This window comes from Pseudophryne corroboree, chromosome 2 (assembly GCF_028390025.1).
Source record: "Pseudophryne corroboree isolate aPseCor3 chromosome 2, aPseCor3.hap2, whole genome shotgun sequence".
NCBI classification, from domain to species: domain Eukaryota; kingdom Metazoa; phylum Chordata; class Amphibia; order Anura; family Myobatrachidae; genus Pseudophryne; species Pseudophryne corroboree.
In genome coordinates, this window is record NC_086445.1 from 681840489 (window position 1) to 681861284 (window position 20796).

The 20796-nt window shown below is 42.8% G+C and overlaps 1 long non-coding RNA gene across 1 annotated transcript in view; it reads left to right on the top strand.

Moving 5' to 3' along the window:
* The window catches only part of LOC135043854 (uncharacterized), a 94778-nt gene extending 81343 nt beyond the window's left edge, over positions 1-13435 (top strand). The window contains exon 4 of the long non-coding RNA XR_010236646.1: positions 11769-13435. This is a non-coding gene — a long non-coding RNA (uncharacterized LOC135043854). The remainder of the gene's footprint in view (positions 1-11768) is intronic.
* The last annotated feature ends 7361 nt before the right edge of the window (positions 13436-20796 follow it).

Below are 20796 nucleotides of genomic sequence, written 5' to 3' on the forward strand. Positions count from 1 at the left end.
ATCTGAGGTTCCAAAGAGAACCAACAAAGTGGGAATCTGACTTGAGGGAACCAATACCCCAATATAGGTCCCCAATATTTAAGAAGAACTATTCCTCTAGACACCTATCTGATAGAGAGGGGGCCACTACTTCCAACCGCTACTCTCCTCTGGAAAGCGTGAGTGACTCACCGTGTTTTTTAGACGAGGGGAAGCGGTCAACAAGATACAGATAACCACATTCATACCAAGGAGGGGTAAAAGAGGAGGACAAAATAAACAGAGAAAACGCAAACCTAGAAAAGGTAAAAAAAGTAAAAAGAAACAGGGTATAATAAATCCGCCCATCAGTGAAATTGCCAGTACAGTATCCTCCGCGACACCCAGTAGTCAAACAGACACCATTGACAACAACTTAAAAAAGGTGAAAATATTTAATTTAAGTACGCATATTCTCTCTAAGAATGAAATTTCTGTCCTACAAAAGGGCCTAAAATATGCACCCAGCAACTTTATGAACTCGTTTGATCTTTACATAGACATCCAAAAGTATGTCAGAAAATTAACGGTAAAAAAGTTCTTTGCCAACCAAACCCCCCAAAATGACCCTAACCCGGTTACCCTTACTCCCTATAAGCCAAAATCAATTTTTTTCCCCAGACATGTACAGGGACCCTTTCTAGAATCCTTTGCGAAACTAGTTATGGAGGATTTAAAGAAATTACAAGAAAAAACAAAAAAATCGTTTAATTTAACAGCAAAAGAAAGGCAAGCTTTGAAAGACCTTAAGGAGGCCGAAACCTTTATTATTAAACCGGCAGATAAAGGGGGGGGGGATTGTCCTAATGGACACTGAGAAATATGAAGGTGAGGTCTTTAGGCAACTAAATGACACCACTGTTTACAAAAAATTAAGAAACAATCCCAGTGACATAATTTATTCCAAACTTAAAAATCTGGTAGAAAAATATGAAAAGAAGGGAACATTAAGTAAACAGGAAGTGAAGTTTATGATGATAGAGAATCCTATTGTGCCGGTAATGTACATTCTACCGAAAGTACATAAAAGCCTTATAGACCCTCCAGGACGTCCAATTATATCAGGAGTGGATTCAGTTACAGCAAACTTGTCGCAAGTAATTGACCATATTCTACAACCCCTAGTTTTATTAAATAAATCACATCTTAAAGATACCAAGGATTTCCTGTTGGCCTTAGAAACCATCAAATGGGAGGAGGGAAATTACCTGGTCACTGCAGATGTGACCTCCCTCTACACCATTATCGATCATAGACAGGGTGTAGAGGCAGTTAAAGTTTTTTTGGACCTATCGGACCTTTCAGAAGATGTAAGGGAATTTACCGTGGAAGGCATATCTTTAATCTTAGAGAATAACTTCTTTCTGTTCAAAGACCAGTTCTACCTCCAAAGAACGGGAACAGCGATGGGCACCAGGTTCGCCCCGAGTTACGCCAATCTTTTTAAGGGACATTGGGAGACCGATGCCATCTGGCCTGATGGCGTGCTCGGGTCGAACCTGGTGACCTATCTCCGCTATATAGACGATATTTTTTTCGTCTGGGGGGGCGATGCGGATTCATTGGATGCTTTTTGTGTAGACTTAAATACCAATGATAGAAATATCAAACTGTCTTTTAATATTAGTCAAGAGTCAGTGGACTTTTTAGACATAACAGTCTATATAAATGAAGGAAAAATAAACACCAAAACATTTACTAAGCCCACAGACTCTGGGACATATATACCAATGGACAGCTGTCATCACCAGAGTTGGCTTAACTCTATCCCTGTGGGACAACTAAAGAGGTTAAAAAGGAACTGCAGTGACAATACGATCTTTAATGAACAAGCCTCTGTTTTATCCAAGAAATTTGAAGATTGTGGATATAATAGTATAAATGTGGCTAAAGCAATGGAAGACGTTAACTCATTAGAACGGAAAGTTCTGTTAAACAAAAAAGATCCGAAAAGACAGAATGACAAAAAATTCGAATGGGCATTCATAACAGACTATACCGTTCAACATAAGTCCATTGAAAAGATTCTCTATAAACACTGGAATCTTGTAAAAAATGACCCAGTTATTGGTCCCCTAGTTCCAAGTAAACCCGTACACATTTATCGTAGGGCCCCTAATTTAAAGTCAAAATTGGTGTCAAGCGTTTGCAATACCAAAACATTCACACATGGAATCACCTCAAAAGGTTTTTTCAGATGTGGGAATTGCATGGGCTGTAGGAACATCAAAAGCAACGGGTGCAATAAAATAGACAAAATGTCTATCAATGGGAAAGCCATTGAAATTAGGGATTTTATCACCTGCGACACAAAGAATATAGTATACGCTATTACATGTAAGTGTAATTTAACTTATATAGGGCGTACATCAAGACCGTTTAAAATCAGGCTGGGAGAACATATTAGAAATATTAAAAAAGGAATGGACTCCCATTCGCTGTCTGCCCATTTTAAATTAATACACGAGTGTCGCACCTCAGATATCAGTGCGTTTTGTGGTTTAAGACATATTAAAAGCTCTCAGCGTAATAACAACACAGCAACAAGCTTGGCTAAAATGGAAATGAACTGTATTTTTAATTATAATACATTGTATCCTACAGGCTTAAATAACGACTTTGAGCTTAAATGGTTCATGTGATTGGTCCGACTCTGTGCTGCTAATCTTGTGCAATAATATATAAAAGAATTTTCTTTTATAACATTGCCCTTTTAATATATTTTTTCTATATATATTGTACTTTTCATATATTGTGTTCTTCTACACTCATATAGTTTATGTGTTGTATCTACTCATAGGAACTATTGTCACCATAGTATAACCGAAACGGTGAAGTTCGGGACTTAGTTTTCATTACAAACCACAGAAACTACATTTCCCATGAATCCCGTCATCGGAAATGCGACACTTCCGGGTATGACGGTTTCCGCCTGAACATAAGAAGATACAGCACAAGCGGACTACGTCCCCCAGAAACCCTAGGAGCGGAAATGACCAGCAGAAAGTCCACCCGAGATACATGACTGAATGGACTACAACTTCCATGATACTTAGCGGTGCCGCACTTCCGGTCCGGCGTGAAAGAAAGAAAAGTTTTATTAATGTGAATTCCTATATACAACCTCTGGTTCACACTTCATAAATATAAATGTATTGAGGTTGTCTGTGAAAACGATATATACTTTGTAATCCTCTGCGGAAACGGCAAGGAGGATCTATAAAAATAAAAATTATTTATAATTTAATTATGACATCACTTCCTGCCATTTTTTGATTGGACAGTTGTCCTTTAAATATCGAGTCACGACCACACTCCACCATGTCTCGATAAAGGCCCAGGCCGAAACGCGTTGACAAGCAGGAGTGTGAGTAGTGACAACTTTTTTATGTATTAGATTTTTATTTTTTTGATTTTATATTCTATTTAAAGGGGATATCCCGTGCTTTTTGGGAACCCCTCCAGTTTTTCCTTGCCGGCTCTGCCTAGGAATTGTTCTATTTTTGTATGCTGTGTGTTTTTATGGTTTCAATACAGTCTGTCTGTATTCGTGACGGCCAATAAATTTTTGTACCCCCCTATATAAAATCCGAGGAGAGTGAGTTCCTTCTCTTGGGGAGGCAAGAACGTCACTATTAAGGATACTGGACAGGGAAGTTGAACCTAAAAGATACCTTGATGGGAGTACGACGACATTAAGAACTGTGAGTTTGGGTACGCATAAGTGGATCCACAGACCTTTCTTGTTACCTTAAAGATACCTTGATGTGTGTATTACCGCCCCTATGAGTGTGAGTTTTTCGGTACGCTCCATCTAGACATTTACAAGTCTCTAAAGATACCTTGATGTGTTTATTACCCATCTCGCGAGTGTGAGTTTTGGGGTACGCTCCACCAATATACTATTGATTACATCTATCTTACCAGGCGTAGTTCAAGTGAATCAGGCCTTGGTATTGGAAAAAGAAACCTTGATGGGCTTAGAAATATCTGATTAGAGTGTGAGTGGGGTACGCTCAGAACCACCACCAGTCATTTTATAAAAGATTCAGCTGACATATAGAAGGAATATACTACACATTGGTTTCTTGTTTTTATATCTCCCTACATGTTGCTATATCCTGGAGAAATCACATCAGTCAATATCCATTGAAGGATCCACTACAGGAAACTGCCAATAAGGGATGTAATGGTGATATTTACATTATAATTGGTTTTATTTTATAAAAGCGCTGTTGGTGTAAATACAGATCTCAAATTTGTGGTTTTGTGAGTTGTGTTTGAGGTGTGGTGACACCTCTTGATTTCTGTTATACCATTAGCTGCTTGGCGCCTGTCCTGGGACACCCCCGAAAAATCTTTGCACTATGGGAGAGACAATACTCTGTGGGTGATCCTGTCGGCACCAACTGTTATTACTGGTTACAGTAACATCCTGTAGTTGCCTTTTACCTACATATGTGTGTGTATATATATATATATATATATATATATATATATTTATATGTATATAATTATAGGTATAGGTATGGTACGGTTCCAAAACCATGAAGCTCTGGCATAGACATGGTAGTATGTGTGGAGGATGGTTTCTGGCATTATATATGTATGTATACTTTCCTCAGACCCCACGGGGTCGGGAGAACGTTATTTTGCCAGGTTTCTACTCCCTGCTGTCGACAATTTCTGGGTTTTTTCTGTCGACCATGACGTTTCCTGGTAGATCCAAACTGGGGCATTCAGTACATGGCATACACATTCAGAACACATTACTGTCACTACGGACCCGACGGTTCCGGACAATCCGCTTATATGTATGTTAAATATATATATCTAGATAGGATATGTGTGAAAATTGTGTATTACATTATCTATATTCATATTATAATGAATGCTGAAGTAAAGGTATTCTTTCTCATGTGCTGCTCGCTCTGGTGATATAGCTCTAGGTCGGCAGTGTCGAGTTGGTCTCAGTTCCTCTCAAGGAGTCCGAAGGTTATTCTTTTCCTGACGTGGATAGAATACGGTGAAAGTCAACTCCTGGTCGACACGGGGCCCTGTCACAGAGGATCGTTCACAGAAAGCTAAGTGATAGTTTATTTCTATGCTTTAGAGTTGGTTGCATTACATGCACATGGGGGAGTAGTTATATTCGGAAAGGCATCCGTTAGGATTACCCTACAGAAAAAGGGGAGGTTTCTTTATGTTAATTCTTCTCCATAGCATTGCAGCAGGCTGCAGGAGTTGTGGCCGGGGGAATGCTGAGGCGGACTCCGAGAGATACTGGAGTTTCTTCCTGGGATGGTATAAAGCTGTTTGGGGATGCCTCAGTTCAGTCACTCCCGGCGGATACCACTGGTAAATCTAAATTTGTGAATTAGACTCCTTTGCAAAGGTTGGTGATGCATTCTGTTGCGGGTTGCAGTCTTTTAAAAGTTTCGCAGAAGCGGATGTCGCTTTCTGTTTCTACCACTATCTGGCTGGAGTCCACTCCGGTGGGAACTCGTCTACTACTTTTCAGTCAGTCCAGGTCTGGACTGGGACCTGTGAGTTTATTATAGAATCCAAAGGGGACATTCGGGCGTTTGCTGATGTTTCCCCTCACTGATTTTTCGTATAAATCTTGCCATTTCCCCTCTGGAAGGGGATGTAGTACGCAACATCATACCAGAGTTGAGTAAGGTTCAGGGCTTTGTCCTGAGGTCCCGGTTTAAAAAAAAAAAAAAAAGAGAAGAAAAACAAAGATTTCTCCTTACGAAGTTGAACTACTGGATGGAATCTCTCAGACCAGGGAGCTCCAGCACGTAAAGGTGGAAAAGGGTTTAAATACGTTTTTCTCCGCATTCAGCTTCCTGGGTTGATGTACAGGTTTGTCGGTGGTTTTCACCGGTGTGTTGGCAGTATGGTGGTTTTCTTTCAGTGGTAAGAGCCATTGTTATTCTGTACTGAGACGCTCTCCTGATTACGGCGAGGTCAAGAAACAAGTGGTCCAATTTGTTGTTTCTCTCTGACTGTTCTTTAACACAGGAAATGGCTGTTGTTCCCAACGATGCAGATGTCGGAGATGGGTATCAGTGTAGATACTGAACGGTTGAGGTTCTGTGTTTTTCCTGTGGAAAGTGGTCTGAAGATCCTGAGTCGGATCACATTTGCAGTGACAATCCATCAATGTTCCGTTCATGAAGGTGCGGCATAAGAAGCTTTCAGTAAAAAAATATCGCTCCTGTGGTGTCTGCTCAGTTCTCACCTAGAGGGACGAAGGTTCGGAATCCAGGGGGGGATCCTGGTGTCCATGCATGCAGATCTCCGAGAGCAGTCCTTGCAAGGGAAGTATTTCCAGTGGAATAGGTCAGGCTGGGAAGCTTGGCTGCAATAAGCTTTCTTGGATTAGGAGCTATTTTCAGTGAACATATGCTTAGTGATCTGCCCGTGTTAATGCTGTCGGACCACTTGACAACAGTGGTGTAAGTAAACCGCTAGGGTGGAACAAGGAGCAAAGCGGCAATGGCAGATGCCGTAAAAGTTTTCCGCTGGCAGAAAGGACTGGAAAACGCTATATTAGCAGTTTTCATTCCCGATGTGAACGACGGAGAAATAGATTCCTCTGCAGATGCGATCTCCATCCGGGAGAAATACAGTCGTCATCGAGAAGTTTCCCTGAAGCGACAAGTCGAGGAGTGCCTCATTTGGACATGCTGGCGTCTCGCCTCACCGAGAGATCTCAGGGATATTATTCCAGGTCAGGGGACACTCACGCTGTAGCAGTGGACGTCCTCGGGACACCTTGGGTGTTTCAGTCGGTCTATGTGTACCCTCTGTTTTCACTTTTCTGAACGTGATAAACATAAGAAGAACATAGGTAGAGGCGATCCTCATTGTTCCGGTTTAAACAAGGAGGGCTTTGTATCCAATTCTTCAAGAGAATCCCTGGCCACTTCCTCTATGTGAGGAACTGTTACAGCATGATCCGGGCGTGTATCAAGACTTACCGCGGCTACGTTTGAAGGCGTGGAGGTTGAACGCCATATCCTGGACAGAAAGGGTATTCCCAGTGAAGTCGGTTCCACTCTTCTTCAGGCTAGAAAAGAAGTAACTGCAAAGTCTTACCACCGTGTTTGGAGATAATATGTGTCTTGGTGTGAATCCAAGAAGGCTATTACGGAAGCTTCAGCTGGGTCGTTCTTCTCCACTCTTTGCAAGCAGGTGTGGGTGCAGGCCTACAGTTAGGCTCCATTCAAGAGTGGTTTTGGCCTTCTAAATTTTCTTTCAAGAAAGAATTGGTGACCTTTCCTGAAGTTCGGACCTTCGTGGAAGGAGTACTGCACATCCAACTTCCCTTTGTGCCCACATTGACACCGTGGAACCTTGACGTGGTGCTGCGTTTTATTGGGCCACAATGATTAGAACCTTTATGAAAGGTTGTGTTAGATTTCTCTCTTGGGGAGTGGTCATGCTTTCGGCTTTGGCGTCCGCACGGCAGGTGTCGTAAGTAGCGGCTGGGTCTCACAAGAGCCCCTGTTTGATTTTACAGGTGGATAGAGCCGAATTGAGAATTCGGGTAATAGTTCTGCAAAAAAGTGGTTCCGGTGTTTTGCTGGAACCAGCCTCTTGTGATGCCTGTGGTTACTTAAGCATTGGCTGTTTCAAAGTCTCTCGAGGTAGCCAGGGTTTTGAATATTTGGTCGCCAATTTGGCTCAGATTGGGGAAACAGAGGCTCTGTTTGTCCGGTATGCTCCCAGCGTGTTTGGGGCGCCTGCGTCTCTGCAGTCGGTTACACGCTAGATCTGTATTACGTTTTGGTGTGCTCGTTCTACGGCAGGATTGCCGTTACCGAATTCGGTGGTGACCCATTCTACTTGAAAGGTGGAATCTTCTTGGGCGGATGCTCGAGGAGGCTCTGCGGTTCAATTTTGCCGAGCTGATACTTGGTCGGGTTCAAACATTTTTGCTAGGCTCTATAGGTTTGATACCCTGGCTGATGGGGACCTCATGTTTGCTCACTGGGTGCTGCAGAGTCGTCCGCACTCTCCCGCCCGGTCTGGAGCTTTGGTATAAACCCCATGGTCCTTATGGAGTCCCCAGCATCCTCTAGGACGTTTGAGAAAATAGGATTTTAATACCTACCGGTAAATCTTTTTCTCTTAGTACGTAGAGGATGCTGGGCACCCGCCCCAGTGCGTACTGTGTCTGCAGTTATTGGTTATGGTTACACTTTTGTGGTGTTTCTTTTCTGTCAGGCTGTTACTGACGTTGTTTCATGCCATGGCATGCGGTGTCTTTTTATTGGTTGTGTTGACACAAAGGTTGTGTTACATATTCTCTCAGCATGTGGCTGTGTATTGTTCGTGCCATTGGCTAGTATTCTATTGAATGCCTCGTTCTGCGGCATGTTCGTGGCGTGAGCTGGTATGACACTCACCATGTTTAAAGAATAAGTTATTTCCTCGAAATGTCCGTCTCTCCTGGGCACAGTTTGCTAACTGAGGTCTGGGAGAGGGGCATAGAGGGAGGAGCCAGTTCACACCCAGTAAAAGTCTTTTTAGTGTGCCCATGTCTCCTGCAGATCCGTCTATACCCCATGGTCCTTATGGAGTCCCCAGCATCCTCTTCGGACAAAGAGAAAAGGATTTACCGGTAGATATTAAAATCCTATTTTTTATCCAGTTTAGTTCAAAATATTGCACCGAGGTAGCTGGATGACTAAGGTAAGCGACAGCAGTGGGCAGCAAACACGTGGCAGTTAACAAAATATTTTTAAATTCTGTAATCATCTCTTAAAATAATATTAAAATAAGGATCAAGTTCTTCTGTTCCTCAAAGATATCTTCGACATGGAGAAGGTTCGCTAATCATCCATTAAAAATTATTTTCAAATTAGGATTAAGGGCCTAATTCAGTAAGGATTGCAAATTCTGCTAATTAGCAGACCTTGCAATCCTTTTTCTAGCATGCTGGGGGCCTCCCATCACAGGGCAAGGCCACCCAGCATACTGACCGCCACCTCTCCCTCTTGATGAAGCAGAAATTGCGAGTGTGAACATGATGAGATAGGAGGTCCATCTTACTTCCAATTTAAACCTAAATCTACTTTTATCTGTACCATCAGAAGGGATGTTTTATTGAATGTTTTAGTAAATTCGTTAATATTGAGGTCCAGGATCTTATGAAACTGAAAAAGAAGAATAATTATAACCTGACTAAGAAAGAATTTCAGGCATTGAAATCATTGAGAGATGATGATAGTCTAATAATAAAGCCCGCAGATAAAGGGGGAGGGGTGGTCCTGATGGACACAGATAATTATGTGGCAGAAATTGTTATGCAATCAGAAAATGGAAATACCGTAGATTAAAAACAGATCCAACAGTTAGGATCATGAAAGAGCTAAATGCCTTAACAGAGGATGCAGTACAATGTGGGGTAATTACCAAGTCTGAATATGACTATATAAATATAAAACATCCTACGGTACCAACCATATATCTCTTACTTAAGATCCATAAGGATCCCCTTAACCCCCCACGGAGACCAATAATTGCGGGCACAAATAGTATCTCCTCGAATTTATCGGCAGTTGTCGATTGGTATCTGCAACCAATGGTGAGACAGACAAAATCTTTTTTTAAAAGACATGTGATGTTTTAAAAATTATTGATGAGTTAGAATGGAGTAAGAACTTTACTGTAGCTCGTGCAGATGTATCTACACTCTACACCAGGCATTCCCAACCACAGTCCTCAAGGCACACCAACAGTGCAGGTTTTAGTGATATCCAGGCTTCAGCACAGGTGACTTAATTAGTAGCTCAGTTATTTTGATTTAACCATCTGTGCTGCAGCCTGGATATCACTAAAACCTGCACTGTTGGTGTGCCTTGAGGACCGTGGTTGGGAATGCCTGCTCTACACTATAATAGAAATGGATTTACTGTAGGTCTTGAGGCACTTTCATATTTTTTAGATAAGACTGACCTCTGTGTTGATACAAAATCTTTTATCCTAAAGAGTATTAGGTTCATTTTAATGAACAATTATTTTTATTTTGATGGTTTTTATTTTATTCTGATGATTGGTACCGTGATGGGCACCAGATTCGCCCCCAGTTATGACAATTTGTTTATGGCCTACTGGGAGGAGAGTGCTATTTGGCAAAATAATCAGCTGGGCGTGGGTCTGATGTCCTGGAGACGTTTTATTGATGATATCCTATTTATTTGGAGTGGAACAGAGGAAGATCCTAGTAAATTTTGTGATCTTTTAAATACCAATAATTTTAATATTAATCTTACGTTCTCCATCAATAAAATGTAAATTACCTTTATAGATTTGTCAATTTATGTGAAAAATGATGTTATACACACCAAATTATATAGAAAGTAAACTGACTCTAACAGATACAGTATATTGAAAGGAGCAGTCTTCACCGAGGAACTGGTTAGACAGAGTACCATATAGCCAGTTCTTAAGAGTGAAGCAAAACTGTATGGAGGATGTTGTGTGAGACCAACAGTTAACTGAAATGAGTGAAAGATTCCTTGATAGAGGTTACAATAGTGGTGATGTATTACACTCCAAAGAACGTGTTAAGCCTGTTGATAGAAAGGCTCTATTAGATGGAACTAATACTAAACAGGGCAAAAGAAAACTAGAAAATACCCGGAGCTTTATTAGTAACTATAGTGTACAACATAAAGAAATAGAGTCGGTCTTCAAAAAATATTGGAAAATATTAAAAGAAGATCCAGTGTTAGGTAGTGAAATTCTGGATAAACCAATATTTACTTATTGGAGAGCGAAAAATATTATGGACAAGTTAGTACATAGTGCATGGGTGATAATAAATGGACAAGTACTAGGAGCCACATATTCCACAGATGTGGACTATGGGGGCAATTCCAAGTTGATCGCAGCAGGATTTTTTTTAGCAATTGGGCAAAACCATGTGCACTGCAGGGGAGGCAGAGATAACATGTGCAGAAAGAGTTAGATTTGGGTGGGTTATTTTGTTTCTGTGCAGGGTAAATACTGGCTGCCTTATTTTTACACTGCAAATTAGATTGCAGATTGAACTCACCACACCCAAATCTAACTCTCTCTGCACATGTTACAGCTGACCCCCCCCCCCCAATGCAGTGCACATGGTTTTGCCCAATTGCTAACAAAAATCCTGCTGCGATCAGCTTGGAATTACCCCAATGTACCATATGTCGTTTGGTCAAGGGTCCGAGCAAGCAAAAATAATTAGAAGTGAACGGAGAGAAATATGAAATCCGTAGCTTCATTACTTGTAATACTAAGAATGTTGTTTACGGCTTGGTTTGCACATGTGGTTTATTATATGTAGGCAAGACGAGTAGGAATTTAAAAACCTGTCTCGCCGAGCATACATATAATATAAAAAAGGACTGGAGACACATGCTGTCTTTATGCACTTCCAGAAATGTCATCATAATAAACCTTCCCATATTAAATGTTTTTTTTGGTATTCAATCTATTACTCCAAATTGGTGAAGCAGGGATTTAGAGATTAAATTATCCAAGGCTGAGATTAAATGGATTTTTAAATTAAATTCTCTGATTCTGAATGGTCTTAACGCTGAATTTGAATTAAAGTGGTTCCTATGAATTTTTAAAAAGATTTGTATAATTATTGTGTATTTTGTATTTTATATTTATTGTGTTTTCTCCTTCTCTTTTTGTTTTTTTGAACTATATGGACTATCTATGACTAATGCAATCTGCACTTTGAGATATTGAGATACTGACATCATTTGGACTATTATGGATATCCCTATGTATCTTATCTATGATTGATGCACTCTGCACTTTGAGATACTGACATCATTCGAGCCATTATTGGTATCTCCATGTATCCTAATGGACATCCGGGATATGGAACGCATTAATGCCTTTGATGAACTGTCCTGCGTGCTATGGAACACACACGCTACAAGACTACAGTGACTTACAGCATTGTTAATAGTGGAACGCATTGTGGAATACACAATACGTACTTCCGGTTCTGGCCCGTAGCGTTACTTCCGTTAGTTGTGAAGCGGGAGTGTGCGCGGGTGAATGATTTATGCACCTGTTTGTGATCTGTAATTAAGAGGGTTATATAGGAATGATCAGTGCAGTTAGCCAACATGCCTCTGATGAATGACTTTGTCCGAAAAGCTTCAGGCGTGGTGACTGATCAAAGGACCATCCTGGCTGTGTGGATACTTGTTGGCGGCTCACGAGTTCGGGAGCTCTGATCTCCATGCCCATATTCCATCTGGGAGGGTAACTGTACCTGTGCCTGTGATTTCCTGCCCACTCTAGGGGCTATATATGCTTTATATCTTCTACCATTGTGAGTTTAATGGAATAAATTTTGTGTTTTATTTTATCCGGCTGTGTTGCACTATGTCCCCTTCTTTTCTTTTGAGATATTGAAAAAGAGAAGTGGGTAATCTGTTATTATCTGCTACATGTGATCTGCATCCAAATACATAAAGCTACATACCTGTACCTGGATGACTGCAAATACCTCCAGTATTGAGAGAGGGGAATTGTGCTATCAGCCTTGAATTTCTGGACTCCGTAGAGGCTCAAGTAAAAGGGTTCCATATTTCGAAATGGATTATCTGTTCATTTAATGTAAGGACTTTTTCTCCACATTTTGTGTTTGCGCTTTTAGTGATACCTTGTATGATATATGTTTTACATTAGACCAGTGAAGGGTCTTATGTATCACTAGGGCTGCACCTCAAAGAGTGGCACTATCATAAATCTTTTTTTGTACTACAATTTTCTAGTTTAAAGCTTACAAGCTTTCAACATAAAGACACTATTATGATTTGTCTATCTGTAATTCCTTCCTACATGTTTGTACCGTGTGTCTATGTGGTTTGCTGATTTGTTTTTCTTTTGTAACCCTGCTTATGTCGCAGGTGACTGAAGAGGTCAATTTTAAAAGCCGCTGCTCCATTTTTGTGCCCCTGAACCTTCTGGGCCCCTCTTAACCTCAGTGCCCAGTTTGGGTGTACCCTTTGTACCCACCTGTTGCCGGTCCTGCGCCCAATCCTGAGTATACCCTGTTATTGGCACCAGGGCTATGCCCCTTACCCCTTAGGCAGTGGGTTTGTGGTTAATAATTTCTAAAAAATAGAATAACAAAATTTTGGCCACAGTGCGTTATAGGTCCAAGTATGTATGGTTGGTAAAAATAGCTGCCAGGGCATGGGGAAAAAAAAACCACCCACTATCAGAGGAATAGTGGGCAGGGCGATGAATAGTGTCTTTGTAGCCCAACCCTGGACCGCCCACTATTCCAGAGCCGAGTCCCTTGTTGAGCCGACCTGGCTGCTCCCTCACAGAGGGAGCAGCCAGAAAGTCGGCAAGAATGAGGTAAGTAGGAAATACTACTACTATTAGTGAGAGATTTTAGTGAGTTTTTATGTATTAAAGATGTTTTTTCACTAAATTTGGTTACTGTGTTTATTTACACTTTTTTTCCTGGTGCACTGGATTCCAGGGCAAGTTGACACTTATGGTTCTACAAGTACTAACATGCCCTGGCAGACTTGTTTTGCAACAACATTGCAGTGCACAATGGACAAATTGCCATTCTTTTTTATTTACGAATTATTAACACTACCCCCTCTTGGGATGGTGTTAATAGCCCTAGTGCTATTGGCACTATGCTGGGTATAATTAGGAGGGGGGCCCACAGGTTTGTTGAGGGGCCCAAAGCCCTGGTGTAAACTGGCCCCGGGATCGTGGAATGATGGTGGGGGGAGCATCACACTTCCGTGTCTACCCTTTGTGGTTCACCAGTCCTGGTTTATTTAATTATTTATTTATTTTAAACTAGCCGAATACCCGTGCTTCGCTACAGAATTTCAAGTATAATCACAAAGATTTTATTGTACGGGAATCTGTAGTCTCTGTGTCTTATTTTCTGGGCAACAGGATATACCTAAAGTTAACTGGTTAGTTTATCACAGAAGATTAGCAATTGGACTTACAACAGGACATGCTCCACCCGCCGCTACCAATCTTTGTCAGGCCGCATCTTCGGGTGGGCATTCCCAGGATTGATGCTATCAAAAGGCTGGTGCTAAGGAGAAAAATCGGCATCCTTCTCTGCCCCGTTCCACCTCTGATGCTGCCCTGCTCAGTGCTGTAAATGCTGGGACGACAGACCAAGCTCTGCCTGCTGTATGTTAAATATGTAAGGTTTGCAGGGATAGGCTGACTCTATTCCAAAAGCCCTAGGTCTCCTTGCTTAGCTTCTCGATCTCCTTAGGGCTCCTCCTTTAAGGTAAAAAGGTAAAGATTTTGCACAATACTTAAGGTCACTGGGGGAGCTGTCAGCATAGGCGGATTCAGGGGGGGCACCAAGGCACGTGCCCCCCCCCCTGTCATTTAGAAGATTTTTATTATTCATATAGTACACTAGCTGCCGCCTGCTCCCCCGCACTCTATGTGCTGCTGCACCACACTACGGCCTCAATACACGGCACCTATAATGTGCTTCCCCCTGCAGCTCCCCCCGCTGAAGGTGATCCGTTTGTCAGTGATCACCCGCGTCCATGCTGAGACTGTGGCTGGCGCAGCAATCACATCAGGACTGATGGGGGAAGCAGCAAGGAACCTCCTCTTCTTCCTCTGCTCCCCTGACAAGCAGTCCCGCGCGGTCTGCCAGCCTGCTTGGAGTCAGGACAATCCGACTCCTTCATGTTAAAAGCGATGGCCAGGCAGCAGAAAGCGAGAGTGCAACAGCCGCATACAGTGATCCCTGCGGCATCTACACTCACTGACAGAGCAGCCTGGCAGCGTAACCTGGTAAACCTAAGCAATCAGCAAGGTCCTAGAACTCTACACGGAGAGAGGTAAATAATTAATGGGTTCCTATCAGTAACTACTGCCTGTCCTGCTGTGATGAGACTACTAGTTCCAGCACATCTTGCCAACTGGATGTGTTGGGACTTGTAGTACTATCACAGTTAGAGGGGCCTGGCGAGTTCTTTTTAGGCATATGTATTCAGTTTATGGGGGATATCCAATTAGCCCCAGTAGGAAAGGTGGCTGCTAAAGGTGAAGCTTTAGTACGCAGGGGACTTGAAGATTGCTGGGCTTGCTATACACTCCAAGCAGATACATTCCCCAGATCATTCCAAACAACACTCTTTCCAGATATACTCCCCAGATCGGTACACACCGGCACCATGCATTCTTTATAGCCCTGGCTGGGTGGGCCGTCTTAACTCTCCTCTGTGAGGGGGGAATTCCAAATAATCATCTCACCCATTTTAACCCCTTTGTGGGTGAAGTTTTGAAAAATCCCTTCTTAGTGGGTGCCTACGTCACAAAAGCAAGCAACTGTCCAAATGTCAAGTTCCTAGTCCTTATGGTTCAGGAGATTTTGAGATGAGTCAATGGTATTTGCTATATACAGGGTTGAGTATAACTTATCCGAACTTAAAAATCACACATTTTTGGTTCCCCTACTGAGATAATGACACATATATATGTATATTATATATCTATGTAATATATCTATATATACACATAATATATAATATATATGTCATTATCTCAGTAGGGGACCCAAAAATGTGGGATTTTGAAATTTGGATAAGGGATACTCAGCCTGTATTATTAGCCAATTATATAAACCTGAACAAATCCTAGGAACCTGAGACAGGTAATTTCTTGGCGGCAAAGATTGCTGCAGTTTCTAAACCTTCTGCTTAGTAAATCTGGGTTTTCTATTCTTCCAATGGTAAAAATATTGATGGTTAAATAGATGTTCTATTTTCCATTGCATGTGAAAGTGTCGTTTCTCTGAGGTTTTCCGCCAGAAAACTGCTGAAAAAACAAAGGGCTGCACAGTAAGCAAATCGTGACCACTGTCTGAGTGTACTTTTCTATTCTGGCACAAATATTAGGATAACATTCTTGTACCCAGAACAGGGCAAACACAAAGTAAATTGCCTGTTCTGGCATCTGTAAAAGGGTACCCAGCTCTTTTTACATGTTTGTTTTATGTTCCAGTGCTTGAGAAATCATTTTCAGGGCCCAGTGCTATTGGTGCTCAGTGGTTTGTGCCAAAAAGGATGTCTGAGTACCAGGGACAGATGCAAGCTAATATTTTTCTTAGAGAGTGGAACAGATAAATAACAGGTGCTGTGGAATGTGCACCTTGTTCTAAGCCAGGAACAGCCAATTGCACTTTGTTTACATTATTCTGGCAAGCAGATTGGTGCCAGAACGGTTGTGTCTATAATATCCTCTTCAGTTACTGTACCCTCAGAACTCATCAGGCCACGTGAACAGCACAATACCATGGGAAATACCATATGACAGCAAATGTTTAGAACATGGGACCGAAAAAGTTTACCCTCACAGACTCGATTCACTCAACATGCTTCGGGGCTTGGTGTCTTTGCTCGCCACAGATTACTAAAGGGAATACATGTTGATACGTATAGTAAAACAGCTAGCCCAGAGACCTTGCTCTTACCCCTGCCGTCATACTGTAGGTCATATGGTATTTCCCTTGGTATTGTCCTGTTCATGTGGTCTGATGACTTCAGTGGGTACATTAACTGGACAATCTAGACGCTGCCATGCCAGAATAGGCAGAAGAAACTGCTAGTGATCTGTGTCAAATAGTGGAAAAGGCAAACTATAGATACCTTGGACTCTGTTTCATGATACAGAGGAGACAATTTACACATATTACCCATTTTCTGAGTGCAGAAATAGACATCTAATGCTGTACCTAGGGCCATAACTAGGGATGGGCCAGCAGTGATGTTGCACAGTACACAAGGGCCACACACAGGAGCAGGCCCCCCTGAAGCTAGTAGAGCTACTGCACGCAGTGCCAGATTAAGGTCCACATGGGCCTGGAGCTGACATTTTTGTAGGGCCTAATGTGTGCTGCTGCAGGGTGTGTGGCCAGCCTGGTGTGTGTGTGAAGGGGGGGGGGGGGTGAATACTATTTTGGGGGTTTGTTCTGCAAAACGGTTGTGGTCTGCTTATATGAGCATACAACACCTGTTATATTACTGATGAAAACAAATGTATTCATCAAAGTATATGTATATGTATAACACCTTGAATGTATCACTGCACATTTCTAGCCCGAGTCACTCCCCCTACGCGACCCCGACACCCGCGTCTGCTTCAGACATCCATGACAACCACAGCGTGTCAGGTTGCCATGGCAGCGCGGCGGTCTGGGACGCGCCGGAGGTTCACGTGACCGCGGCGCATTCACGTCATCACATCCGGGACGGAAACACCACGCTCCCCCGGACGCTGCTGTCCTTCCCACACGTGGGTCCTCTTCACCATAAAGGTAATTGTTTTTATATTGTTTGCTTCACTTTGTATTTGGCTCACCTTGATAAAGGGGCTTGCGCGCCCCGAAACGTTGGAACACTTAGCCTACCTTATGGAATAAAAAGCACCAGCACTTTACTTACCTTTGGCTTTGTCAGTCTCTGAGTGCCGCTGTTTGCCATACAGCTATTTATCTATATATATATATATATATATATATATATATATTATTTACAGTGGGGCAAAGAAGTATTTGGGCAGCCACCAATTGTGCAAGTTGACCCACTTAAAAAGATGAGAGAGGTCTGTAATTTCCATCATAGGTACACTTCAACTGTGAGAGACAGAATCTGGAAAAAAAAACAGGAAATCACATTGTATGATTTTTAAACAATTTACTTGTATATTCTTGTGGAAAATAAACATTTGGACACCTACCAAGCAGCAAGATTTCTGGCTCTCACAGACCTGTTACTTCTTCTTTAAGAAGCTCGTCTATCCTCCACTCGTTACTTACCTGTATTAAAGGCACCTGTTTGAACAGTTAGACTGCTACCTCTCCACCATGGCCAAGACCAGAGAGCTGTCTAAGGACACCAGGGACAAAATTGTAGAGCTGCACAAGGCTGGGATGAGCTACTCGACAATAGGCAAGCAGCCTGGTGAGAAGAGATCAACTGTTGGTGCAATTATTAAAAAAATGGAAGAAATACAAGATCACTGACAATCTCCCTCGACCTGGGGCTCCATGTAAGATCTCACCTCGTAGGGTATCAATGATCTTGAGAGCGATGAGGAATCAGCCCAGAACTACACAGGGGGACCTGGTCGATGACCTCAAGAGACCTGGGACCAGTCACAAAGGTTACCATTAGTAACACACTACGTCGTCATGGATTGAAATCCTGCAGCGCCCGAAAGGTTTCCCTGCTTAAGCCAGCACATGTCCAGGCCGTCTACAGTTTGCCAGTGACCATCTGGATGAGCCAGAGGAGGATTGGGAGAATGTAATGTGGTCAGATAAGAGCAAAATCAAGCTTTTTGGTATAAACTCCACTCGCCATGTTTGGAGGGAGAAGAATGATGAATGGCATCCCAAGAACACCATACCCACTGTGAAGCATGGGGGTGGAAACATCATGCTTTGGGGCTGCTTTTCTGCACTAGGGGACAGGACGACTGATCCGTATTAAGGAGAGGATGAATGGGGCCATGTATCGTAAGATTTTGGGCAAAAACCTCCTTCCCTCAGTAAGAGCATCAAAGATGGAACATGGCTGGGTCTTCCAGCATGACAATGACCCCAAACACACTGCCCGGGCAACTAAGGAGTGTCTCCGTAAGAAGCATTTCAAGGTCCTGGAGTGGCCTAGTCAGTCTCCAGACCTCAACCCAATAGAAAATCTGTGGAGGGAGTTGAAAGTCCGTGTTGCCCGGTGACAGCCCTAAAACATGACAGATCTAGAGAAGATCTGTATGGAGGAGTGGGCTAAAATACCTGCTACAGTGTGTGCTAACCTGGTCAAGAACTACAGGAAACGTTTGACCTCTGTAATTGACAACCGAGGTTATATTACAAAGTATTGAGTTAAACTTTTTGATTTTCCAAATATTTTTTTTCCGCAAGAATATACAAATCAATTGTTTAAAAATCATACAATGTGATTTCCTAGTTTTTTTTTTTTTTTCAGAATCTGTCTCCCACAGTTGAAGTGTATCTATGATGGAAATTACAGATCTCTTTCATCTTTTTAAGTGGGTCAACTTGCACAATAGGTGGCTGTCCAAATACTTTTTTGCCCCATTGTATTTATTTATTGTACTGGAAATAAGGACTCTTAGGCAGGTTTTCTGGTGAAACACAGTGTGTTTAAGGGCATCAGACACTGATCATAGCATACACAGGCTTGGGCCTGGTCACACAGGTACATAACTTAAAATGAACAAGTGAAAGTAAATGTCTTAGCATTCCCTGTGCTCAACAGTCATTCTGCTGCCCCAGCCAAATTCCAAAAAATTTCAGTTTTCAGATTTTTGGACACATTTTCCTTTTAGTACATAACACCCACAAAGAGACTACTCACAGACAATAGTGCATCCCCGCCTCCCTGATAGCAGCGCATCCCTGCCTCACTGGCAGCAGCGCTTCCCTACCTCACTGGCAGCAGCACTTTCCTGCCTCACTGACAGCAGCGCATCACTGCCTCACTGACAGCAGAGCATCCCTGCCTCACTGACAGCAGTGCATCCCTATCTCACTGGCAGCAGTACTTCACCACCTGTGTGCCCCCCTTTTCCCCCTTCGCTCTCTCTCCTCCTGTCCTATGCCTTACCTGGCTCTCCTCATAACCCCTTTCCAAATCCCTCTCTTTTTACTGGTGTTCCCACATCTATCTCCTACCCTCTTGCCTTATCACCTCTCCACCATCACCACCACTATGTCTCTTCCCTGCTGACTTTTTTCTGTTTCAGCCTGATATACAGTATTGGTCCAGTATCTTTATTGATTTTAGTGTAAAGATGTATCAGCCTGTGCTGCTGTACTGTGCACAAGGCACAGTGGAGCTCCTAGTAGAGATGAGAAGTTCAGTTTTGACTCGGTTCTTCCAGCTAAGGTCGATCCGAAAATGGGGCAAAAAGTTATCTTTCACAGACTTTTCGACTAGGAAGAACCGAGTCAAAACTGAACTGCTCATCTTTAGTCCCCAGCAGTGCTTAAAGTGGTCCTAGAGAGGTGGTGGAACTCACCCACCTCCCCATGGCGCCAAAGCAACAAAGGTATTGCAAGCGCCATAGGCGTGCGCTGCAAAAAAGGAGCGTGGTCTCAAAAAAGGGGCGTCTTACACAATAGTAATAATGCCCACAGTAGTAGCACCCCATAATACACATAATGCCCACAGCAGTAGCGCCTCTTATACAATGCCCACAGTGGTAGTGCCCCTTATATAGAGCCCATAGTAGTAGTGCCCCTTATGCAATGCCTGCAATAGCAGTGCCCCTTATGTCCCCAGGAGTGATGCTTCTAATGAAGTGCTCCCTTTACAATGCCCTCATTAGTAGTGCCCCCAGTAGTAATGCCCTTAATGGTAATGCCCCTGTGTAATATTGCCCCCAGTAGTAATGTTGCCTGTAGTAATGCCCCCAATCGTTTAGCCCATGTAGTTATGCCCCCTAGTAGTAATGCCTCCAAGTAGTAATGCCCCCAGTAGTTTAGCCCCTGTAGTTACACCCCCAGTAGTAACGCCCCTGTAGTTATGCCCCCAGTAGTAATGCCCTCCTGTAGTTTGCCCCCAGTAGTTAGCCCCTTGTAGTCTGCCCCCAGTAGCTTGCCCTCAGTAGTTTGCCCCCAGCAGATGTCCCCCAGTAGTAATGTCCCCCAGTAGTTTGCCCAGTAGTAATGCCCCCAGTAGTTTGCCCCCAGTAGATGCCCCTCTGTAA